This window comes from Bemisia tabaci, chromosome 2, assembly GCF_918797505.1.
Source record: "Bemisia tabaci chromosome 2, PGI_BMITA_v3".
In the NCBI taxonomy this organism is placed as follows: Eukaryota; Metazoa; Arthropoda; class Insecta; order Hemiptera; family Aleyrodidae; genus Bemisia; species Bemisia tabaci.
Genome location: NC_092794.1, coordinates 57,460,130 through 57,474,263, shown reverse-complemented (window position 1 = coordinate 57,474,263; position 14,134 = coordinate 57,460,130). Strand labels below are relative to the sequence as shown.

Sequence of the window (14,134 nt, the reverse complement as noted above, 5' to 3'; positions counted from 1 at the left end):
AACATCAGAATAAAAATTCACAACAGTGTTCCTTTGTGAGTTATTTTAAGAAACAATTTCATTCAAGTGATTGTGTTGGTGGTACAAGAGTTGCAATTTCCAAAGTAATGGTTTCCTCGAAAGGAATAAAATTCAATAAAACAAAATACAAATTTACAAACGGTACGTTTACAAAATAATAATCAATGATGCTAAAGACACTACACGCAAATGCAACTACGTGTGAGAAAAACTGAAAGAAATAATAAAATAATTCCTCTCGGAGAAAAACATAAATATGAAGGAAGAAGTACGAAAATAGATAAAAAAAATAACCAATTATTAAAGTAATAAAAATTAACTACGAGTAAACATTACTCCGCTTTCAAATGTTAAAGTAGCATAATCAAAATAAAATAAAATGTTACAGTTTCATTGATCAACCCCTCCTCGTCTCCGAGGTGTTTTACGTGTATCTTACATTTAAAACGTTACGGTTTGGAGCGTTACGACTAACTAAACCATAATTTGGAATAAAATTAACTACCTTTTTTGGCTCATTAGAGAGACAGCATCGACAGCATATGTGCCATCAGTTTCCTTCTACAGATAGGAGCTTTCATAGATGAATCAGTTGTTCTCAGAAGGAAGTAACTACGAATCAATCTTACTCCGCTTTGAATTTTGTAAGTAGCATAATCAAAGCAATGTCACAGTTTCATTGATCAACCCTTCCTTAAATCCGCGGTGTTTGCCATGTATCTTAAACTTAGAACGTTATGGTTGGGAGCGTTACGACTAACTAAACCATAACTTGGAATATATGGAACTACCTTCTTTGGCTCATGTGAGAGACAGCATACGTACCATCAGTTTCCTTCTACGGATAGATGCTTTCATAGATGAATCAGTTGTTTTCAAAAAGGGACAGGTCCATTCTTCGATGAGTGTTAGTTCGTATGCGTCCTTTTATGCAAGCTAAGGCTCGTGCAAAAATGGACTTGATCCCTTTTGAAAACAACTAATTCGGACGAGCTTAAAAGGACAGTTCCTTCATGCGAGATGCAGTGCGATTGGACAACACTTTGCATTAAAGATCTACTATTTCTCGCTCATTTTAGACACAAATTCGTGCCGTTATACTTTACTTCTGCAGGTGGGAGATTTTATAAGCCAGGAATATAGGTTACTTTTTGCTGAATATAGTCTATATTTAGCAAAAAGTAACCAATATCTCTAATTATTATGAATGACTGGACAATGACAGACCAAATTCTTACCTCGGAACGAGGGTGATCGAGAAATTAATATATTTATCAGCCAAGCTATTTAATTTTAATCTCGAGAGGTGCCCGTTTGTTCGATTAGGAAAAGTTGCGAACATCTGGACAGCTCTCAGATTGTATATAACACCGTCGACCAGATTGTTGCCTTCGAATTAGGGCAGTAAGAGAGAGAGTAAAATTTCCTGCATTTAAAGGTAGAGTGGAAACACCCTTAATTAGCAAGTCACTAGGGCGGTAAAAATAAAGCTGGTCGAGGGCATAAAAGGAAAATCGGAAGGTCGCGGTTATAAATATGATCCTTCCTGTCAAAGCAGGTGTCTTTGAATTAAAAGAAGAATACAAAAACCTGAAGAAGCTTACGAGTTCAATAGCACATGCTGCATGATTATCTGATTCTGCTGAGGACAATCGGCACTTTTCCTCGTACAAATGAATGGAAAATACGCATTTTATCGCGTAATCTGGCAACATTGGAAGCTATGAGCCGCGCTGAAACCGCTTGCGGTGGAGTTATTTAATATTCGGGAACTCACGCGGAATTCAAATGAAGAGAGATTTCTATAAATACACGCGCCTCAACAAGAATGTCATCAGTTACTTTTGTAAAATTCATTTTTGTTTTTTAGAGGGAAAAGAAGAAGAAAGGGTGGCAACATTGACACAAAAGCCCGATAATTTATGCTAAAATCAATTCCATACATTTTTAGTTCAAAGCTACTGAATTTTTCTCCGGAGAACAGAACCTTTATTGCGGGCATTCACCTGTATCAAATTTTATAACTTTTTTGTTCTATGCTATGGATCCACAAACGGTGGAGTTCTAAGTATATGTGAGTTCGGTAAGTACTATGCTAAGCAGGTGAGAAGAAAAAGAACTCAATCAGAAATGTAGGAAATAAAATTTAAGATCAGCAAAATTTTACATGTGTCATTTAATCGAATTCTAATTTTGCGCGGAGAGAAATCAAAATGAAAAATTTGGGATCGACGAACCCAGACAAAAGTATTATATGATGGGTAATAATTGATCATGAAAACTCACCGATGATTTTTCATTTCTCGTAGAGCCTGGATTACAGCTCAACATCTGAAAAAGAAAAAAAGGACATGCAACTTTATTAAGATTTATCACTAACTACATGCGTATTATATTTCACGCGGCTCATCGGTATACTTGAAATTTCAGAAACAAGAAAGTTCAGACATCCCACATTGCTCCCTTTCCTGCAGTGTAAAAGTTACTTTCGGAAAACAAATGGTCTATGATGACTGATGACCGAATGAAGGGTTGAGGCAACTGGTTTTAGCAATCCTAACCTGATAAGCAAAAATTCGCCTAGCAAGGTTCTCAGCCCGACATTCATCAATCATCATGTGTCGCATTTTAAGTCCAACACGTTGCTCATCAATTATCAATCGGCGCGAAGTTACGTTGATCTCCGAACTTATTCCGATTTCTCTGTCACATTTTGGTAAAATTCCCTGAAAACTGATGACATGCCCAATGCTTAAAAAGAAGTGAGTTGAGCTAGTTTTCCGACAAAATTTGTTGTTTGAAGCGTTTACCCCATTCTAGAAAGGAAATTAAGATGACTTCACAATTTTTCCCTGGCATTTCCAGGTTTTCCCTGACTTTTTAAAATTGTCTGACATTTCCCGGGTTTCCAAGTATTCCCTGACTGTCGCAACCCTGGAAAATGTTGAAGCCCCTGAAGTAAAAGTTTCCACACATCGTCAAGAGGCCAGTGGAAGGTCTCTTGTCTCTGATTTTACCCGACTCCATGATATTTATCTCTGCTTGAAAAAGACTTCTAGATCTCTGATCGGAAAACGGAGAATCCGATGGAGAGCAAAGCGAGAGGGAAGGAGGTCAAGTTGAAGGGAACGTTGCCGGCGTCCGGGAGGAAACGGGCCACGCTCACAATTAGAAGGGACCGCGGGACCCGAAGGGGTCATTACTGTCATCGGCCGCGGTCGGCGGGGAATTAATCGGGCCCGGAATAGCGGGATTCCGACGAATCAATCAAAGATTTCCTCGCGGTTTCCCGGACGGTTATCGATGGCTTTCCACCGAAAAAGAAGCGGCGAGCGGCGACCCGAAGCGCGAGGAAGAAGAAGGCCTAATGGCGGCGTATTATTTATTCAAAAAGTCGGTGCTCGCGAGAGAGAGAGAGAGATAAAAGGCGTATTTATAGGCGGGCTATTCGAGCGAGCGTGTCGGATCGATCTAATTTGTTGCTCTTAAATGAGCTTTGTCTAAATGAACCCGGGAAGAAAAAAAGGGAAGTGAGGAAAAACGCCGAGAGAAAACCGAGGCGGACCATTTCACCGCTTTTCTCGCTTCGCCGTCATCGATTACCGGCCGTCATCGCGGCGGTCATGGGTTTTTGGTTCCCGATCGGATTTTCGCGCCCGCCCGCCGTCGGAAACCGCGTAACCGCTCCTACGTTCATCGCGGAGATGTGCGGTTCTTCGCCGACGGGTTTCCCAGCATCACGGCTTCGTTAACGAAACAGCGTATTAATTACGATCTCCGTTGGTGACGTTGCCTCCGCCTTCGCGTTGCGGGTGGTTTCCCGCCCCCCTCCCGTCGCCCTTCCGGCCTAAAAATAGCGTTGGCCGAGTAAAATTGCTCGAGTGGAGATGGCAGAAATGATCCGAAACAAGGACGCAGGGCATTGGCTCGACCCCCCTCCCTCCACCCTGCGGGCTGATTGTTGAAATTGATAGACAAAGCTGTGAACAATCTTAATGGTGGAAGCGGGTGGTTGGAATGGACGAAAGAGGTAGAAAATGGACTAACTAACGGCAACCAACGACAGACTCGATAGTTAGTTCATCGTTTACCCGCTTAGTCCATACACGGAGAAAAAAAACTCGTGCATGGGACCCGAAGTTTAGGTCATATGGATCTCTGAAGTTTTCAGATTGAGCATCTGAACACGTTAGATCTAGGTACCGAAGTTCGGATCATACATCTGAAACTTCAGTTCTTACATCTGAAGTACTTCAGATGTGAGAACCGAAGTACTTCAGATGTAAGAACTGAAGTTTCAGATGTATGATCCGAACTTCGGCAGCTAGACCTAAAGTGTTCAGATGCTCAATCTGAAAACTTCAGAGATCCATACGACCTAAACTTCGAGTCCCACGTACGAGTTTTTTTTCTCCGTGTAGGAACCACCCACTCCAATCAGCAGCATCGCTCCACACTCCTCATGGCTTCTTTGTCTAGAGCTTTGTCTATCAATTTCAACAATCAGCCCGCTAGGAGTTATCCGATTCGAGGGCCCGAACATCTTTTGCGATTTAGGAAACCGAAGCGCCCGGTGTGGACCCATGGATTCTTTAAGACCTTGTCTCCACGTGATGTTTCGTTGGTTTGTCCCAGGAAAAAATCTCACTTGCGAAGTTTAGAGAAACATTGAGTTATTCAATACTAATCATAGTACCAATTAGAGTCCTTGTGAAGTCCTGAGAGCGATTCGGAGAGGAGATAAATACATTTTGTTGTATTGTTAACCGGGACCCAGAAATTTCGCTCCCGCGATTCGAACTTGGGATGAAACGTCCCGTGGAGACAAGACCTTAGATGCAACATACACAGATCCAGAGACGATCTATTTCAGAGACTTACATTATTTTCTTTTCGCCTTCTAACATTTTCGTTTGAAAACAAAAATGTTCAAAATTCTATGAATTCCGACAGCGAGTAAAGGATCATTTCATGCATATATAGAGAGCTTCACGTGAAGATCGTCAAATGGTCGGTTGAATCGAAATTTGAGACTACTTTAAAGTTGAATGTCCTTAGTGATGCTTCAAATTCATTTCAAGCTAGCCATAAGCATGTGGTTTCACAAGAGAATACAACTTCAAGTCGAAATTGCATCTTATTTTGGTGACCTGAGTTTGGTTGCGGTCGACTAGGCAACTAAACTAACTTCTCGGCAAGGCGTACAGTATCACAGAAAATGAAGGCGCTTGCGGTCTATGTAATGCTCATGGGGGACGTCTACAGTTGTGCGAGAAACTCCTTAGTCGCTTTAAGTTGAATTGTTACTCGCAAGATTAACAGTTTTTTCTCGTTAAAGAGACTGCTGTAGGGTTTTAAGTGAAACACAAGTGTAAGGTGCAGAGACGATAATGTGAGTCATTGCATTGGATTTAAAAACGGTAAGTAAAACGGTTCTCAGATTTTACACACAAGCTGTTGCGTGCAAAATAATTAAAAGCCTTGTGTCGGCAAGAGCTCCGTCGCGTCGTCGGCATGAAATTATACCTTCACACTTTTTTAAATGCACCATTAATGCCACTGTTGCCAAATTTACGTCGGCGTACTGTGGTGCATTCCCAGCATTTTTACCAAACTGAGTAACGAAATTAATCCCGGATGAACGAGTGAAAAGCAAATGATTTTTCTCTCACTGATACTTCAGTGACGAAATTAGTTACAATTGCCAACTCACGGCCGAAAACCATACAGACTAAGGGACAATTCTACCGTGATACACAAAAACGCCGTAAATGCCATTTTAAATTTTTTGGAAACGATGTATTACAGCGGAAAACTTGTGTACCTAGAAACGATGTTTTTATAGAATTCTTTTCCAAATACTTTAAAGAACTTAGCCTGCAAATGTGAGGTGGATGGGTAAAACAGTATTTACTTTAAGTTCCAAAATCGTGGGAAAATCTTGATGAATTTACGGCGTTCTTGCTAAAGCACACTGGAAAAAAAAACACATTGGATCTAGAGTCCAGACTCTTGAAAACATTGACAAGAAAAAGGACTCTTGATTCAATCAGATTTAAGCTTAAATCAAAAGGGAACCGCTTAAATTAAGAGGCTTGGTTCTTGATTCAAGCTTAAATCTGATTGAATCAAGAGTGTTTTTTCTTGTCGATGTTTTTAAGAGTCTAGACTCTAGATCCAATGTGTTCTTTTTTCCAGTGCACGGCAGAATTCCTCCACATTCCAGAACTGACCTTTATTAACACGGCTATTTTGGTCAATTATTATCGATTGATGGGGGGGAGGGGGATTCTACAGTGTTTTTCCCGCCTACTCACGCAAATTTTACCCCCTAACAAGCTTTCCCGCCCCACCCCAAGATTAGCCTGAAATAACGGCCCTGCCGATTACCCACCGGGGCACCACCGTCCATTTCCCAGGGGTCCTTCCCCCTTTGACAGATACGCTAATTTCCGGAAGTCGCATATCGCATGACGACGAGATTGTGTTTTGCGGGCGACGCGGCGGCGATTCGGATGATACCATCGCTACGCCTACTAAAGGACGCAACCACACCACGGGCTGAGCCCTGTCGCCGGTAACACACCAGGCGTTCCAGGGCTCACGAGGTAACGGAATCGGGCGATGCGAGAGGTCGTCCGGCCCGAGTCGGCTGAACTAATCGGTGACGGACTGCATGGGTATATTCGTCGGCCGGCTCCGGGTTGTCTGCATTGTGCACGGATCGGGGGCGGGGGCGTCAGGGGGAGGGGGTGGGGGAGGAGAGGGGGGCCCGTCGACGTCGCATCAGTGGCTGTGGGAAAGTCGGGAGGCATCGAGATCAGAGATCCGCGCTGGAAGCTGGACGAGGCCGACGCACTGTGGTTCAAAGCTCCCTATCAGCCCGACAAAATTGCCCTAAGCACTGGAAAAAAAACACATTGGATCTAGAACCCAGACTCTTAAAAACATCGACAAGAAAAAATACTCTTGATTCAATCGGATTTTTGCTTAAATCAAGAACCAAGCTTCTTAATTTGAGCGGATTTCCTTTTGATCTAAGCGAAAATCTGATTGAATCAAAAGTATTTTTTCTTGTCAATGTTTTTAAGAGTCTGGACTCTAGATCCAATGTGTTTTTTTTTTTTTCCAGTGAACTGTGGGCGGATTGTTGACAAAGGAAATTTATATATAGACAAGGAAGACAAAAGGGATATGAAGGCATCCTATTGGTGACAGCAGGTGGTTGAAATGATGAAATAGACAGAAGAAGTAGATATTAACTAACGGCAACCCACGAGAGACCCATTTGATAGTCCATCAGTTTATCCCTTAGTCTATGATAACCAAACATTTCAACCAATAGGACCACTCTATACTCTTTATGTTTTCTCTGTCTATTGCTTTATCTGACAATAAATTTCAAAAATCACTCAATCAGTCCGCAGTAACGATCAATTTCAACACTGAGTTTCCTTCAAAATCCGACCTCGGTTAAATAAATCGAGTGATTATTTTAAAACAGCAAAATTCACGCAAGTGTGCACAGAGAAAAAAAGGGGTAGGGCTTGATGGATGATATGGGCATTTTCAATAAATTAGGGTACTAACCCAAATGATGCGGTACTACCCAAATTTGAGTTGCAGTTTTGGTAGACTTCTCAATAAATAATGTTCATTCCCCGCATGCTCTGTTCATAAAGTGCAACAGCCGAGGCCAAAGCGCTGAGATTGTGACTGTCACATTTTAGTCCGGTTGTCCATGGTCTTTTTCTTTTTCAGTGCTCCCATTTCCCAGAACTAGTTTCGAATTCCGGAACTTTTGAAATTCTCCTGAATTTTTCCCGGAACTTTTGCAATTCTCTTGAATTTTCCCGGAACTTTTGAAATTCTCAAAATGTTCCGGATCTTTTGATTTTTCGGAACTTTCATGGAACTTTTGAAAAAATCTAAAAGGAATCCCGAAACTTTTGACGGTCATGGACTGGGAGGAATAGGAGCAAAAAAGTTCCGAGTCCTGGAACTTTTGACGGACATGGAATGAGACCACTGTCTTGTGTTCATTTAGTTATTTATTTTTTTCATTTTTTTTTTAAATTTAGTTTTTCACGAGCATTGACTTTGGCCGAGCGAGGTCCCGGCTCGGGACCATAGTGCGTCCCGATGCGATGCCGAATGCCGATCTAGGCTCATGATGCACGGGTGTTGAGGAGTGTGACTACGCGGCGGCTGCGGATCTACGGATGCTCCACCTTTCATGGGAAATTACCGTCCGGTAACAACCGTGCCTAACGCGATAGCTACTGTGTATTTTCCAGCGAATCGCCGCCGCCGCCGCCGCCGCCGCCGCCCCGCAACAGCCCGACGTAACGCAACGTAACGATCTCGGCCCCGCAGCCCGTATACACGTCACAATGGCCAACGCTACCACGCTGAAGCAACAACGTCGTATCCACATTCAAACCTCGCCAAATTTTTCGCCATGAAATATTCATCTACATAGAGAGAAAAAAAGGGGAGGTTTTTGCATTTCAGGCGTCTTGGATTTTTTTGACTACGCAATTGACGCACGGAGAAAAAAACGCGTGGGACCCGAAGCTGAGGTCATATGGATCTCTGAAGTTTTCGGATCACGAATCTTAAAACTTGAGGTCCAGCTGCCGAAGTTCGGGTCAGATATCCGAAGTACTTCGATTTATACCGAAGGGTGCGGGTCACACATCTGAAGTACTCCGGTACATACTGAAGTGCCTTGATGTCTGACTCGAACTTCGGCAGCTCGACTTCAAGTTTTTGGATGCGTGATCAGAAAAATTGAGAGATCCATATGACCTCAACTTCGGGTCCCATGCACGAAGTTTTTTCCCCCGTGCGTAGGTCAGTGCGGACGATACTTCGATTTTCTTGGCAATGGTGTAATTTATGGAAAAATGTCATTCTATGTTAAGTGTTTGAAATCATATTATGAGTTGATTTAAGCAAAGAAATCGGACGTTGTGGTGCATTTTTCATACTTCGACTTCCGGATTTTGCTTGAGTATCTGTACCGACCTACGTCACGGGTTAAACAATCCTCAAGATGCAAACACCTCCTCTTTTCTCTCTATGATTTATCTGAGATGTAAGGCATTCTGCAACACCCAAACGCCACATATCGACGGTGAAACTACCAGACCACGTATGTCTCGTTTTCGGTGTTTAAAAATCTCCGCTCCCATTTTATTATTGTGAAGGAGAATAAATCGATAATCGATATCATTCATTAAAGTTTTCACAAATTTTTCCTCACACAGAGAGGAAAAATCATGGTAGTTTTTGAGGATTGACGTTGAGTAGTTTCTCGTCTAAAAAATGAAGTATGACACGAATCTGCGACATCGCAAACCGAGATACGTGGTTTGGTAGTTTCACCGTCGATATGCCTATCTTCCCAGAGGTTATTAGGGCAACTGACAACGCAACATTTCTTCGTCAACGCCCTGCCTGCCGCCTTCCCTTCACGGGACGTCCCCGTCCTCTCTTCCTAGATGGTACCCAATCCGAAACTTGTTTGGGCAACCAACTTCACTCAACTTGTTCGTTGATATTCACAGGTTTTCATGAAATTTCGCCTTTTATTGCAGATATCAGGCAACGCCCGATGGTCCATAGGATGTTCTTTGTTCGCGCGGCAGCGACCAATGTTTGGCCGAAGCGATTCGCGCTCATTGTCAGCCGATTGAGATTCGCGATCCGGGCGACTGCGACTGAGGCGAGTGCCGACCGGCGACCGGACGAGTGGGAACTGTCACCGTCGTTAATACAAACGTAGCGAGACTTATTGTCGGATGAATGGCCGACGGATCGAGTGCGAATCCAAGCGCGACAACGAGTTTTCTCGTCGAAATCTAAACAAAGAGAGGACGGGAACCGTGATTTGCATTGCGGTTCGCATCCCAGCGGCACCTCCGGAGACAAATTGAGAGCTGGAAATCTTCATTTTCCAGGATTCAACGTTTTCTCATGGTCGATGAAGCCGTAGAGAGAAAAAAGGAGGTGCTCGCATCCTGAGGATCGTTTATCTTGTGACGTAGGTCGGTGCGGTATGGCGTGGCTCCGTGAAGTTGGCTGAGCAACATGGAGCACAAAGTCCAAAAATAGGTCCACAATTGTTTCCACGGTTGTTGTTTTCTGGAAATGATCGAAAAACCGCACTGGTAAAAAAAACCTCTTGGACTAATGCCGCGGTGCATTGACTTAAGAGTGCAGTTTCTTGTCGTCGGATTTAAGAGTCTTGAACTTTTGTTTCAAGCGGATTTTGCGTTGAAACAAGAGTCCAGACTCTTAAATCCGGCGACAAATAACTGCACTCTTGAACCAAGAGGTTTTTTTTACCAGTGCGATTTGGGGCTTACCATTTCGTTTTTAGGCTGCAACTTTTGAGCCCTTTAGAACAATTAAGCGCAATTGAAACACTAAATTTTGGATCTATTTTTGGAATTTGAGCTCAGCCAACTTCCGGTAGTTATAAGGCGTTGATATTTCTGCAACATCAAAATTTACTTTTAAAATTTCCGGAGTGTCTCTGATCTTCGCATTTTTCGGAACCTTAAAGAAATCGGAACAAAACAGTTCCACATCCCGGAACTTTTGAGGGCCATGGAATGGGATCACTGACGACGTGAAATACTAGGGACTTGATATATCCCGCAGGAAGTTCTGTGATTGGTATGTACTGATGGATGGATGGGGTCCCAAAGCACGCATTTGCTGTCCATGACGAGATGCTCCCATTTCCCGGAACTAGTTCCGAAATTCAGATCTTTTGAGAATTTCCGGAATTTTTCCTGAAACTTTTAAAATTCCCCGAGTGTCTCTGATCTTCGCATTTTTCGGAACCTTAAAGAAATCGGAACAAAACAGTTCCACATCCCGGAACTTATGAGGGCCATGGAATGGGAGCACTGACGACGTGAAATACAAGGAACTTGATGTATCCCGCAGAAAGCTCTGTGATTGGTCCGTACTGATGGATGGGTGAGGTCCCAAAGCACGCATTTGCTGTCAATGACGAGATGCTTTACCCCACTGCGCGCGGTGGAGGCGTTGGAGGCACTTTTTTTTTGCCCAAGAATCAAGAACACATCTTCCCCGAGTGGCAGGAGAGTAAATTTTTCTCCTGACGTTTCATCAGATTGCTCTTTGCTCCGCGGGAGGATGGTAGCTTGGTCATTAAGTTAGTAGCACGCGCTACCTAACATGTAAGGCTACAATGCATAATTCATGGCGCTGCCGGATTAATGAATGCAATAATCATGCTAAACTTAGAAACAATGGGTGATTTCTCATTATTGCGTTTTCCTTCTTTGTCTCTTTTTTGATGCTCTAGGGATACGGAGAGTGCGCCACCTGTGTTCCTCCCATTCATCGCTCGTGAAACTGGGAACTCGTGCCCGTGCTCGTATGTAACACTACTTTTGCATGTTCAGGAAAAACACCGTAAGAACATTCGAGAGTTGTCGAATTTCCCTTGATATATTTCAAATACTTGGGGGGACTCGAGAATGTTTTGCCTCCCATTTTTCAGAAAGATGTATAAGGTCACTTTGATCTGAGGCATCTGAATGTTCCGAGGAAAATGGTCGCATTATTTTAGAAATATATATATTTCATTGGAAGGACGGCAACCTTCGAAGGTTCATTAGCGGTTTTTCGATTTCCTCTGAGCGATAGCACTGATAGCATGCCTGCCTTTATTAGATGTGTTAAAAAAAAATTAAGAAAAGGCGCTTCTCCTTGTAAGAATTACTACCCGATACGTTTGTACTTATGTTTTACATCCCGCATGAACGAAAAGTCTTGAAGTTCATTGACCCTAACGAAACTGGTAATCTTGGATTAATTGGATTCATTTTGGAGGAAAATACGCCCGTTTAAGGAATGAATGAATGAATGAATGAATAAATAAATAAATAAATAATAAAAAAAAAAAAAAAAAAAAAAAAAAAACCTCATAATCCCTATGCTATTATCGCAGTTAAAATTTGATTTTGATTGGGCAATTTTAGTCAATTCAAGGACACTTTTAGTGAATGTTCAATTTTTGCTCGCACCACCAAGCTAAAGGGAGCCCAAAATAAACTTGGAGAAACAATTCTTCTTCTCTTGTGGTGGTGCGTCCTCAACTCAAGTTGGGGTAGTACCTCAACATTTGGATTAGTAACCCGATTTATTGAGGTACTACCACAATTATTTGAGGACTACAATTAGTTGGGGTACCACCACAATTAATTAGGGTACCACCACAATTAATTGGGATACCACCACAATTAATTGGGGTTCTAGCACAATTGATTGAAAATGTCCATATCATCCAACAACCCCGTGCTTTTTTCCCCCGTGTTGCCCGAAAAAACTCTCCTGATTTTCGGACTTTCGGGAAGTAGCTCTGTAGAATTGTTCCAGAGACTGATAGAGACACGGCAACGGAGGGAGGGGACAGAGCGTGGCGGTCGGCGTTGTTTTTTCGTGTCAATTGCCAGCGCGGTAAATTGAGCGCGAACTTTTCCTAGCGTGCGCAATACTCCGCATGCGCCCGAGGCTCATGCACCTCGCGGGGCTCCCGACTCGCACACCCGATGCATCTCATGCACCTCCGCGAAAATACGAGTAATTATTATGAGATTAGATTTCCGCCGCGCTGCGCCCACCCCACCCCGCCCCCCTTTCTACCCCGGTCGCCCCCTGGGTGAGCACGCTGCCCATGCGCCCGTGGCGCGCGTCGCGTCGCATCGTGTCAATGTGAAGTCCCCTTTCGCGCCTACCTCCGTCTAGAGTCCCTTTATACTGAGAGCAGTGTTCGAAACTCACAGGCGACAACGCGCCAAATGCGCCTAAAAAATCGGCCATGGCGCCTAAAAAATGAAAGCTCTGCGCCAACGTGGCCCCTAAAAATTGCCCCCTACAAATCTGGATTTTCACAGGAAGTCACATAAAGAAAGGAAAACAAATGTATTTGAATTGAAAAAACTCGGAATTTTCAGCACTGCAAGTGAAAGCTTGCTTTTTCTATTCTTCACGATTTCATTCTTAGTGCATTTGTCTGCCCCAAGTTACAGCTACTAGTTTTGTTACGAAAACATCTTTCGTCTAACTTTTCACTAAATGCGCCGTAATAAATAGGCAAAAAGTCAATTTGGCCCCTAAAAAATCTTCAATTGCGCCTAAAAATGGGGCTTGATGCGCCACATGGCTCCTAAAACTCAAAGGTGAGTTTCGAACACTGACTGAGAGTCAAGACAACACCCTCCTCGTGGAGTCACAAACGAGAATAAAGATTACACAAATTGACGGTTTTTCGTCGGTTATCTATGGCCGGCTTATTCTCAAATCCCTTTCTCTGTTCCTTCTCTCATTCCGTTTGCTCCTTGTAGAACTCGTTATTCCGTGGTCCATTCTACATTATAATCTTTGCAATCGGTGAAAATGTAATCTTTATTCCCATTTGTGGTACTTTGGAGGTCTAAAATACGGGAATTGATCAGAAAAGGATTCGCATTGTCTTGACTCTCAGTATAAAGGGACTCAAGTCAGAGGCAGAGATGCGAAATAAACTTCCCCGGAATCAAATTTCATCCATGAAATTTCAACGATTTTTCAGGTGCCACAAATGCAATCCACATAACAACACATATGCAATCCACATAACAACACATATGCAATCCACATAACAACACAAATGCAGTCCACACAACAATGACCAAATAACAATTATCAATTAGTTTGCTAAAGCTTATAGTGCGCAATTTGACTCGCGTAGGGTTCTGTTTTTCGTGTGACCGAGCAATTCTGTTCCCGTAACCAATGGACAATAAAAACGCTAATATCTTCTCTAAAAGTTGATTTCAGTAGTTTTCGTTGCACGAATCGTGTTTTGCGTGAAATTTTGTTGAAGAATCATGTGTCAGAGCGCTTAAATTCGTAACTTGTTCAATTTTTCATTCAATCTAAAGAAGCGAGCATAGAAAACTTTCCTAACTTTTCTCCGAAAAAATGTTTTATCGGGAGAAACGAGGCAACATTGGACTGCACATACGGCGTCGAAACACAACATGAGCCTCTTAAGCCCGATTGTTCGATGCCGCGATTATCCTGA

General features: G+C 42.9%; 1 protein-coding gene across 1 annotated transcript in view; it reads right to left on the bottom strand.

Annotated features, from left to right (window-relative positions):
• Nucleotides 1–448: 448 nt before the first annotated feature.
• Nucleotides 449–14,134, bottom strand: part of LOC140223920 (uncharacterized) — an 85,603-nt gene continuing 71,917 nt past the window's right edge. The window contains exon 6 of the mRNA XM_072296430.1: nucleotides 449–2,352. The gene's annotated coding sequence lies outside the window, so the exon portion shown is untranslated. The remainder of the gene's footprint in view (nucleotides 2,353–14,134) is intronic.